The sequence below is a fragment of the Taeniopygia guttata genome, chromosome W (assembly GCF_048771995.1).
Source record: "Taeniopygia guttata chromosome W, bTaeGut7.mat, whole genome shotgun sequence".
NCBI classification, from domain to species: domain Eukaryota; kingdom Metazoa; phylum Chordata; class Aves; order Passeriformes; family Estrildidae; genus Taeniopygia; species Taeniopygia guttata.
In genome coordinates this window covers 25,308,788-25,319,782 of record NC_133064.1, presented here as the reverse complement: position 1 = coordinate 25,319,782, position 10,995 = coordinate 25,308,788, and the positions used below count along the sequence as shown (strand labels likewise).

The following is a 10,995-nucleotide window of genomic DNA, read 5'->3' as shown; positions in this document are numbered from 1 at the left end:
AGAGTCTTCCTGCGGCGGCTGCCGGGATGCCTGTCTGAGAATCCCTGGGCTAGGGATAGAAGGAGAGGAGAGGAGGCATGGGGGGCTGTATTCACCTTTCCATGGCTCTGGCTTCCCTTCGCTGTTATTTTTGACAATATTTCTAATTTGGATTGCCAGATGGATGAAAATTGAGAGGGAAGGGTCCTCTTTTTGGACGATTTCCCTTCCAACTCGGTCCCAAAATTGAGTTTGGTATAAATTTGCCTGCAATATATCCTGTAAAGACTGCAGAAGCCACCGGGCGAAGCGCTTAAAGTCAGATTTTTAAAATCTTTTTTCTCCCCCAACTAGAATTCCTATAATTTGAACATAAATTCTCTGCTGTGACACTGACAGTTTAGCACCCATCCTGTCGATTTTAAAGCGTGTCGTGAACTTCACAACTGGTAAAATAACAACAGAAAATAGAAGACCCCTTTATGGACGCCGGGTAACCTGTCCTTACACGCTCCCTGCCGCGGGAGAACAAAATGTGGGATCTTATCACCCCCTTGTGGGAGAAAGAGAAACCCACCCCAAAAGGAGCAAGGTGTGCCCGGCCCTGGGGGACCCCTGTAACTTACCACAGGTCCAGCGAAGTCCGAAGGGGAAATGAAAAGTCCAGCTGCGAAGTTTTCACCGTGAGTGGACCGAACTCCGGCGGTGCAAACCGAAGCTGCTGGTCCGGTCCTCCCGGAAGCCCTGGCTCGCTAAAATGGAGCCGCGGCTTGCTGAAGGTGTTGTAACGTCCACGAGGTTAAGTCCACCAGTCTCTCGGGACTTGGCGGTCCTCCGTCCATGTGCTTGAAGCTCTCAAGCCGCACGTTTGGGCGCCACAACTGCGGTATGCTCTCTTTCCCCCCCCTTATCCCAGCTAGCTCCAGGAGGAAAGGGGAGCGCGAGCAGATCTTCCCCCCTCCCGCTGAGCCCTCGCGGGCTTCGGGCGGGGCTGCGTGGGTCTGAGAGCAAGCGGCGAGTCCCACGGCGAATAAAAGGAAAGAGTCTTTTCTCCGGGGGGCAGAATTCCGTTTTATTGCAACCAAACGAGGAGAGCAATAACCGAAGGGGCCGCGGCTTGCTGCGCCGGTGTTTGTCTGTGCCGCGACGGCGAGCGGGGTGGAGCGGCGGGCGCCGGAGCCGGCCAAGAGAAGCGGCGGCTGCTCGGGCAGGGCGGCGGCAACGCGAGGGTGCCTGCCAGGAGAAAAGCCGCGGGCGTGCCGCGCCTGCGGATTAAGTACAGGACAGGGGAAAACTGGGGCAGCCAATGGGGTAATGCCACGGGGGGTCTGAGGGCAGTGGGGTGCAGGGGTACATCCAATGGGGGGCGGACAGGTGGAGGGTCCCAGGTCGTCTGCCTATCCCTCGGCATCCCGGGTAGAAGATTCTAGGTGGGGGGAAGGGGCACCGAGTGACAGACAGGCATCTGGGGGTAAACACGGTGACTTTGCAATTTCTCGGGGACAACAAACTGCGGGGAGAGATGGGAAGACCCGGGGGGGCCGTTACAGAGCCCGGGGGGTACAAGGAACGAACTTATACATAATACAAATGTGGTAAAACATATAATAACACAACTCCACATGGGGGCATTGCCACCCAAGAGACCTTTAAGCTTCTCCATATTACAGCCACAAAACACCACCGAATGCTGAACTTGCAACGCTTTCGCGATGTCTGACGGATGGCGCCTAGGGAATACCACAGGAATTCCTTTAACCCAACCGAGTGTAGCTTTCTCTGCGTCTTATCGGCAGGTACCAGACTAAATTAAAAGCACCTTACCTCTCTCCAGGGGACGTTGTGAGCGGTGGAGCGTCGCGGCACCGATGGGCTCCCCGAAAATCCCTCGGTGCCGGCTGGAGCATGATCAGGTCGCGGGATCCCCAGCAGCGCCCGCAGGGTCCCATATGGTTTCACCAAAATGTTAGTGTTCAGGAACACACGTAATCACGGGATATGATTATATGCAGGTGCTTTTATTGAAGAGCTCTGGGAATCAGAGGTACAGACCCAAATCTGACTCCGACATGGCTTTTGAGCTGAACGTATTTTATATTCTATCATTATATAACTTACATATTAATTATTGAACTTATATTGTTCTATTGTATACATTGACATGAGTTTCTCTTGATCTTTCTTAGGTCCCTGACCACAGTTTCTCATTATTATTCTTATGATTAAACAATAATATTTAATTACTAAACAATCATCACATCTAACAAGTATATCATTTATCATGTATAGGTGCAGTTCTAGCAAGTACAAGTTCTCCATGTGCTTAGGGTGTTTATTTTTCCAGGGCCTACTAAGCTTATTTTTCCTTTTAACCCTTAATCCCCATGATTTTAAAACCCTTTTACTATCAAGGTTGGCTAGCCTCTGATTGGTAATTTTGTAGTAATATTTTTAATTGTTTTTTCCAAATTGATTCCCACAAAAGTATCTCCGTAGGTGATAAGAGGAGGGACATAACATGCCGGAGATCATAGGGGACAAGCACATGAGTTGAGAATCTTACGTGTATGAGATTTCTGAAATCTGGGGAATATCGGCCAAAATCTTTCGAAATTCGGCAGATTTCTCTGAGTTCAGTATAAGGAATAGTTTTCCATTTTGGGGGGCACCCCCTTCTGTATCTAACTGAAGCGGCAAGGATTTTTAATTTTTTAGCAAACTCCCAGTTCTTGTCCACAGCTATTTCTCTTTTGATTTGAACCCAAGGATCCTGAAATTCACCATCTGAATCTGAGGAATCAGTATTATCTGAGGTAGAAGCAAATATTTTAGAATCAGCACCAGAGCTCCAGCCGGGGTACACTTCGTGTTTGGAGTGTGTAAAACAGAAGGTGTTTTTCTGATTAGCTTCCCTCCCATAGGGTGGGGTGGGGGGGGTATCGGGGGGGGGACCCGGGGGAGAAACCGCGGGACCGTGCGGGGGGGGGGGGGGAGGGGGGGCGGAAAGCCGGAGGAGATGGTTCCGCAGGGGACGGAGGAAAAGGAATCCCCGCTGCCGGGACAGCTGGTGCGAACGGGTAGACAGAGGCGGAGGCAGCTACTGCCGGGGGGGACACACGGAGCCGGGGTAGGGGGAACACCAGGGGCCGCAGGGGGAAAGGGAATCCCCACTGCCGAAACAACAGGGGAGGCGGGAACGGCGGCTGGGAGGAGCCCGGGGCCGCGGGGAGGGTGGGTGCCGGCGGACCCACCGCCTCAGGCGCGGGGGGAAGCGGGGGAAGCGCCGCGGCTGGCAAGGGTGGGAGGGTTACGAGGGTACCCGGCGGAACGGAGACGGCCGCGGCCAGCGCGGCAGCGGCGGGCACGGCCGGTCCCGCGGGTAGCGGGGGGGGGGGGGGGGGGGGAGTTGGGGTTACCGCGGAAACAGCGGCTGGAAGTGAGGGAGGGAACACAGGATACGCGGAAGTCGCAGGCTCAGGGAAGGAAGGGGACGCCGGGACCGCGGGAGGCACGGCCACGGGGGAGTTGGAGGGCGCTGGGACCGCAGAAACTATCGCCGAGAACGAGGTGCCCGGCACGGGAACTGAATTGGGCGCGGGCGGGACAGGGCAGGGAGGGGGGATGGGGTTGGAAGAGGGGATGGGAAAGCTAGATGCTAGGGCGGGAACGTAAGGAGGGGCGGCCGCGGTGGGAGGAGCGACCGTGGGGAAGGGGGAACATGACACGGGGGCAGCGAGCTCAGGGATCGGAGCGGCAACGGGAGGAAGGGACGCCGCAGGGGGAGGGAGGTTCACGGGGATGGGGGAACACGGCGTGGGGGCGGTGCCCGTCCTGGGGGGAACGCCCAGAGCGGGGGCGGTGCGCCGGAGAGGAGAGGAGAGGAGAGGAGAGGAGAGGAGAGGAGAGGAGAGGAGAGGAGAGGAGAGGAGAGGAGAGGAGAGGAGAGGAGAGGAGAGGAGAGGAGAGGAGAGGAGAGGAGAGGAGAGGAGAGGAGAGGAGAGGAGAGGAGAGGAGAGGAGAGGAGAGGAGAGGAGAGGAGAGGAGAGGAGAGGAGAGGAGAGGAGAGGAGAGGAGAGGAGAGGAGAGGAGAGGAGAGGAGAGGAGAGGAGAGGAGAGGAGAGGAGAGGAGAGGAGAGGAGAGGAGAGGAGAGGAGAGGAGAGGAGAGGAGAGGAGAGGAGAGGAGAGGAGAGGAGAGGAGAGGAGAGGAGAGGAGAGGAGAGGAGAGGAGAGGAGAGGAGAGGAGAGGAGAGGAGAGGAGAGGAGAGGAGAGGAGAGGAGAGGAGAGGAGAGGAGAGGAGAGGAGAGGAGAGGAGAGAGAGGAGAGGAGAGGAGAGGAGAGGAGAGGAGAGGAGAGGAGAGGAGAGGAGAGGAGAGGAGAGGAGAGGAGAGGAGAGGAGAGGAGAGGAGAGGAGAGGAGAGGAGAGGAGAGGAGAGGAGAGGAGAGGAGAGGAGAGGAGAGGAGAGGAGAGGAGAGGAGAGGAGAGGAGAGGAGAGGGAGAGGGAGAGGAGAGAGGGAGGGGAGGAGAGGGAGGGAGGGGAGGGGGAGGGGGGGGGAGGGGGGGGGAGGGGGGGGAGGGGAGGGGAGGGGAGGGGAGGGGAGGGGAGGGGAGGGGAGGGGAGGGGAGAGGAGAGGAGAGGAGAGGAGAGGAGAGGAGGGGAGGGGAGGGGGGGGGAGGGGGGAGGGGGGGGGAGGGGGGGGGAGGGGAGAGGGGAGGGGAGGGGAGGGGGGGGAGGGGGGGAGGGGGGAGGGGAGGGGGGGGAGGGGAGGGGAGGGGGGGGGAGGGGGGGGGGAGGGGAGGGGGGGAGGGGGGGGAGGGGGGGGGAGGGGAGGGGAGGGGGGGGAGGGGAGGGGAGGGGGGGGGAGGGGAGGGGGGGGGGGAGGGGGGAGGGGAGGGGGGAGGGGAAGGGGGAAGGGGAGGGGGGAGGGGAAGGGGGAAGGGGAGGGGGGAGGGGAGGGGGGGAGGAGAATCCCAGACACTGTCCTGAGTGCCTGGGGCAGGAGATTTTAAAATGGAGGCATCTGCCATGTGGCCAGTGCCATCTTGTTCCATAGCAGTCAAGGTCAGATGAGGATAAAGGGTTTTAGGAGAGAGGGTTTGGAAAGAGCCCAGACTAGCATGGCCAGTACTAGTCTGGAAAGGGGACAGGAGGGGACTGGAGGAGGCAGAAGGCAGGCAGCTCTCCTGTGCCTGTTTCAGGCAGTTTCCATCTCCAGACCTATCCCAAGGGGATGGGGGAACAGGGTCAGGGGGGTTGTGAGACAAAGGCAGGGATACAGAACTTTTAGGATCTTTAGAACCCTCTCCCAAAGCTTGATTCATCTTGTAAATAGAATGAAAAAGTGGATAGAACTTCCCAACCCGAACATCACCCTCAGTCTGGAGTTGATACATTGTTTTTCCTACATTATCCCAGAACTCAACAAAACAGACTCAGCTGTGGCACCCGGAAAGAATTTGAAGACCCAAAGAAAAAGAACCCTCAGATCACCCTTAGAGAACTTAGCATTATATTTAAGAAGGGCCTTAGAAACTTGGGAATGTCTTTCTGCTCAATGGATAGTTTGCTACCCATTGAGAGGTCTCCCTCTTAAGAGATAAAAGAAAGGAAAAAAAATATAGAAAAGGTGACAGTCACCAGACTATAGTCACCACCTCAGTGTGTCAGAAAAAAAAAATCTCAGAGGAGGTTTTGCTGATTCGGCCGGTCCTCGAAGCCTCGAGGGTTGTCGGCCGCCCCCAGAGAAATCCCCCAGAAAATAGGGGTTTTTTCTCTCAGGGAACTGGAACAGTGACTGTGACTTAGAATCCAGAGGAGATCCAATGGAGACACATTCAAAAGGCTAGATAAAGCCTCAAGTTCAGGGCCCAGTTGTGCGCCAATTAGAAAAATGCGGGTGTTGAGTGGTGGGTGCTGCTGCCTAATATCTGTTCCCAATGAACCTCTCCTGTAGAAAAGCAGGTTGGGTAAACATTCACGCAATGCAGTCAGATCCCCACACAACACTCACTGCAGCAGGCTCAGAAGAGAGGCAAGAATGGCTCTTTTTGCAAGGTTTTATTCCAGCAAGATAAATCACAGGAAGCTGAAGGGAACCTGGCAAGAAAGAGGACCACCATGTGGTGCAGGCAACTTAAGAAGGGGAAGGAGTGGGGGATGGAGATAAGGGCTGGGCAGAGGGGATTGGTCTCCAGGGGAAAGGGCACAGCCACCAGGGATATCCAACCAATGAGGGAACAGGGAAAGGAGAAACCAGGGGAAGTCCATGGGGGAGTCTGTCTTTTCCCTCCAGGAAGACTACTCTATGGTATTTAGTCACTGCCTTCACCAGGGCAGAGGACTTGGGAATTGACTGAGAGCAGAGAGTTCATGGGATGCTACACTGGATGAACAATCAACATATATTCTTTCCCCTTCTGAGAGGGCTTGCTCTACTAGATCCTCCAGAACTTTAGTTCGGTATTGGATAATTTCTAAACAATTATGTGTTGAATTACTTTTTGGTTTCCCATATAAAAATTGTGCTGGATTCAAACTTTTGTTTACTTCTAGTGCTAGGTCATCACTGTTTATCAAAATAGCTTGACATTTTAATATCCTAGAATCTGTTAGCCAGTTTTCAGCTTTTTGATTTAACATATTTCAGACTGCATGAGGTGTATACACAATTAGTTTACTTCCAAAAGTAAGTTTATGGCTTTCCTCCACCAAAATAGCAGTAGCTGCTATAGCCTGAATACAAACTGTCCATCCATGGCTCACTGGATCCAAGAATTTTGATAAATATGCTATTGGTCTTTTTATCCCCTCCCCCCCCCCCAACCCCCCAGTCTTGGACTAAAACTCCATGAGCTACTGCACCTTCCACAATCACATACAGAAGACAGGACTATTCTAATGAAGGCAAACTCAAACCAGGTACCAAAGCCAGTTTCAACTTCAATTTTTCTGATTTTTTATCATCTTCCCTGGTCCACTTTATGTCATCTCCCTCTGTAGCAAGATTTCTGAGAGAGAGAGGACATGATTTATATTTAGAGTGAAGGTTGAGCTACCCCCAGCCTAGGCCTCAGATATGGGCCTTGGCAAGGCCTTTGAAAGTTATGGCGCAGTTAGAAATTAGTTTGTGGTGCAGTAAGAAATTATGTTAAGGTGTGACCACAAAGTAATGAGCTTTCTGAGTGTGAATTAGTTTAGGTCTGCAGTGTGAAACTTTAGCCACCTTAAGACAAAGACAAACAATGTTTGCTGGCCAATGATAGTGTTCTCACAATTTGTAAACTATATTGAAGTGTATATAAACTGCCATCTTATAAACAATAAACGAAGAATGTAGCATTAAACATATTGGCTTGATCTGTGTTTGTCCTGTTCAGCTTTCCCTATTTTATAAGAAGTCCCTTGCTTCTTCCCTCTGTCAATTTTTCATATAAAAATTTTACTGCCTGTGTATAGCCTTCTATCCATAATCTACAATATCCTAATAATCCGAGTAGCCTTTTAACCTCCTTCTTTGTAGAGGGAGGGGGAAGAGATAGAATCCCTACAACCATCATAGGAACCAGCTTTCGGCTACCTTTGCTTATTAAGTGGCCAAGATATTTTACTTCTGGTTCCACAAATTGTTGCTTCTTTTGGATACTCTTAATACTTTTTCCCCTAGAAAATTCAAAAGTTTTATAGTAGCCTCCCTCACTTCAGCTTCAACTTCTCCTGATAATAAAAGATCATCCACATATTAGGTAATTTGTATCCCAGGAGGAGTGGGGAAAATGTGTAATATTTCTTCTAAAGTTTGTCCAAATAAGTTTGGAGATTCTGTAAATCCCTGTGGTAACCTTGTCCATCTTAGTTGCTGTTTTGTCCCAGTATGTGGATCCTCCCATTCAAAGGCAAAAATATTTCGACTTTCCTCTGCTAATGGGCATGGCCAAAAAGCATCTTTAAGATCCACCACACTAATGATTTTTCTCTTTTTGAGCCTGGTCTTATAAGCTCTTAGAGATAAGCATTATACCCTTGATAGCTCAGCTACCTTAGGTGGCATAAAAGAAGCAGGATGGCTCCTGTGACAGTGTTGGAAACAAAAAGTTTTAATAAAAGGCAAAAATAAAAAAGCTCTTTACAGAGAAAGATGACTCAGGGCAAGAGGTTCTTGCTCCTGCTAAAACACTTCACAAAAGCGATGAACTTCTTTTATTCTCTTCTTTTCTAGGGAATTGCTTAGGCTGGACTTTTTGGCTCCTGTCCAATTAGCTATCCTTAAGTTTGAGGTGAAGTCCCCAAGGTCCTATGAGGTGTCTTTTAACCAAATTGAGGAGAGAAACTTCTGGGCTTTTTTCCTTTTTAAGGGGACAAAGGGTAACTTGTTTTCTCCGTCAACAGGGGGCACATTCCCACATCTCACCCTTTCTATACATTTAAAAGGAAAGAGGAGAAAGAAACATGATCTGGAAAATCTCACCTTTGTTGACAATTTGTAGTTATGCTATATAATTTTTAAATTTTATTATAATTTTTATTGCTTGTGAGTTATTCTTCTATCTTAACTTTGGTGTTTTCCCAGGCAAGCCTCAGGTTTCTGGCTATATATGATTTAAACATATAGAACTTTAAAACATTTTTAACATATGATGTAGAGGTAAGTTAATAACTTTTTAAACACAATAATAATAACTTACAGAACTTTTTCAGTGCAAAGTATTTTTTAAACAATTTTAACTAGTGAAAACTTAGAAAACACAGTTTGCTTTCCAGCTGTCGCTCAGTTGTCTGCGTGTTCTTTCTCTGGCATCACCTGCTGCACTTGAATCAGCTGTACTTGTGGCTTGACATTCTTTGCAGGGACCCATTGAAGACCTGCATCTGTAGAAATGCATGCAAACCCCCTCCCCAAGTTACAAGAGGATGGGGTCCTGAAATTTGTCCTGTCTCTGGATCCTTTATGAAGACTGGTGGCTTTTCCTTGAGCTTTGCATGACTGGTGTTGCTGAAATGTCTGAAAATTGGTGGTACCTGCTCCATAAAAGAATTATTTAAGAAATGAAAAACATATATAGCTTTGCTCAGCCTCTCTATAGTAGATAGCACTTCTGTCCCTCCCTTTTGCCTTTCAAGGAGCATTTTCAGTGATCTGTGTGCTCTTTCTACAATAGATAGGCCTGTGGAAGGATGTGGAATACCTGTGGTATGTTTGATACCCCAGATTTTGAAAAACTCTTGCAGTTTGTTAGAGACATAGGCTGGTCCATTGTCTGTTTTAACTTCTTGAGGGATACCTAGGGATGCAAATGCTTGTAAGAAATGTTTAATTACATCTCTACTCCTTTCTCCTTGATGTGTGGAAGCAAAAATTGCTCCTGAGAAAGTATCTATTGATATGTGTATATGTTTGAACCGTGGAAATGTCTGATATTGAGTTATGTCAGTTTGCCATATCTGCAGGCTATTTAAGCCTTGCGGGTTAACCTCTGTTAGTATTGCTGGTATGGCTAATTTTTGGCAATCTGGACATGATTGGACAATTGCTTTTGCCTGATTTTGAGAGATGTTAAACATTCTTACTAAGGCAGGTGCATTTTGATGATAGAAAGCATGGCTCATTCTGGCTTGTTTGATAATATTTGGAAGTGTATTCTGTATTGACATGGCTAACAGATCAGCCATGGCATTGCCTTCTGCTAGGAAACCTGAGAGCGCAGAATGTGAAAGGATGTGCATTATGAAATTAGGTTCCTGTCTGATGGAATCTGTGGTATTTAAATGATTCCAAGATTGTAGAAAGTCTTGGTTTTTCAGCCCTGCTGCCAAAGAAGAAGTCGTAAATAGTCTGTGCTGGTTTTCAAGGTTGTTTATTCTTGCTTATCTCTAACATGTTCTGCTGCCCTGCCGCAGGTCTGTCCTGCAGGGCAGTGTGCGGGGCTCTGCCCCTCAGTGGGATGTTACAAACATTATATACCAGAAACTACATGTGCTATATTTACAATAATGTGCCAATATCTATCATCTACGTCGAACAGTGTGTCCCCTTCCCAACACCCAGTCTAAACCAATAGAAAAATGCCAACACCACAGTAAAACATGGAAGACATGAAGAAGAAGAACAGGACACACCCAATTTCCTCCATCTTGTCCCCCTTGGATCCCTTATCTAGAATCCTAAAATTCTACTTTTGCACCTGTGCCACACTAATTATTACTTATATCACACTCAGAGCTTGTAATTCATCCTGTAAGATTGAAAACTCTTTTCCATGGACAGTGATCAGAGACGGTGTCTCTCAGGGCTCTGTACAAGGGGGTTCCTGACCCCCTACCAGGGTCCCAGACCTTCCAGGGCAGCCAGAGGGATGCCCTGGATTCCCACACTGTCGAATAGAAAGAAGGAAGATTAGTTTTTTGAGCAAACCATATAGCTGGTCATTGGAAACCTATTTTAGCAGAGACCCTTCTGCCCTTTCCACTACACCTGCAACATAAAATGAATCCATTATTAAATTAAAAGGAAACATGAATTTTGAAAATACTTGCACAACTGCTGTTAACTCTGTAATTTGTGAAGAACCTTCTACTTCTTCAATATCTGATTCCCATTTTTTTGTCTCTGGATTTTGCCAAGCAGTCACAGATTTTTTAGACTTCCCTGAAGCATCTGTAAAAAATGTGATTGCATCAAGGGGTGCATGACTTCTTAAGGGCTTATGAATTAATTTTAGAGATGAATTTAGCAGCTGATGTTTTAGACAATTGACCAAAATTTTTCCCTGTAAAATTTTCTAGGGCAAATTGCATAACCTCTGAATTTTGAATAACCATTCCAAATAGATGGATTTGACAGGCAGAAAGATTTCTGCAAAATCCTTTCCTGAAAGGGAAAACGTTCGTGATCTGGCCTTTATAATCAATTGTGATATAATTTCAGGGCAGGTTACTATAGTTTTACCCATCTGACGAGACAGGAAAACCCATTCTAAGATTATTAGATGATCCTTTGTCTCTAGATTCCCCTGGAATAT

The 10,995-nt window shown here is 48.8% G+C and overlaps 1 long non-coding RNA gene across 1 annotated transcript in view; it reads left to right on the top strand.

Moving 5' to 3' along the window:
• Positions 1–3,398: 3,398 nt before the first annotated feature.
• Positions 3,399–10,995, top strand: part of LOC116806886 (uncharacterized) — a 30,306-nt gene continuing 22,709 nt past the window's right edge. Inside the window, exon 1 of the long non-coding RNA XR_012053364.1 lies at positions 3,399–3,546. This is a non-coding gene — a long non-coding RNA (uncharacterized lncRNA). The remainder of the gene's footprint in view (positions 3,547–10,995) is intronic.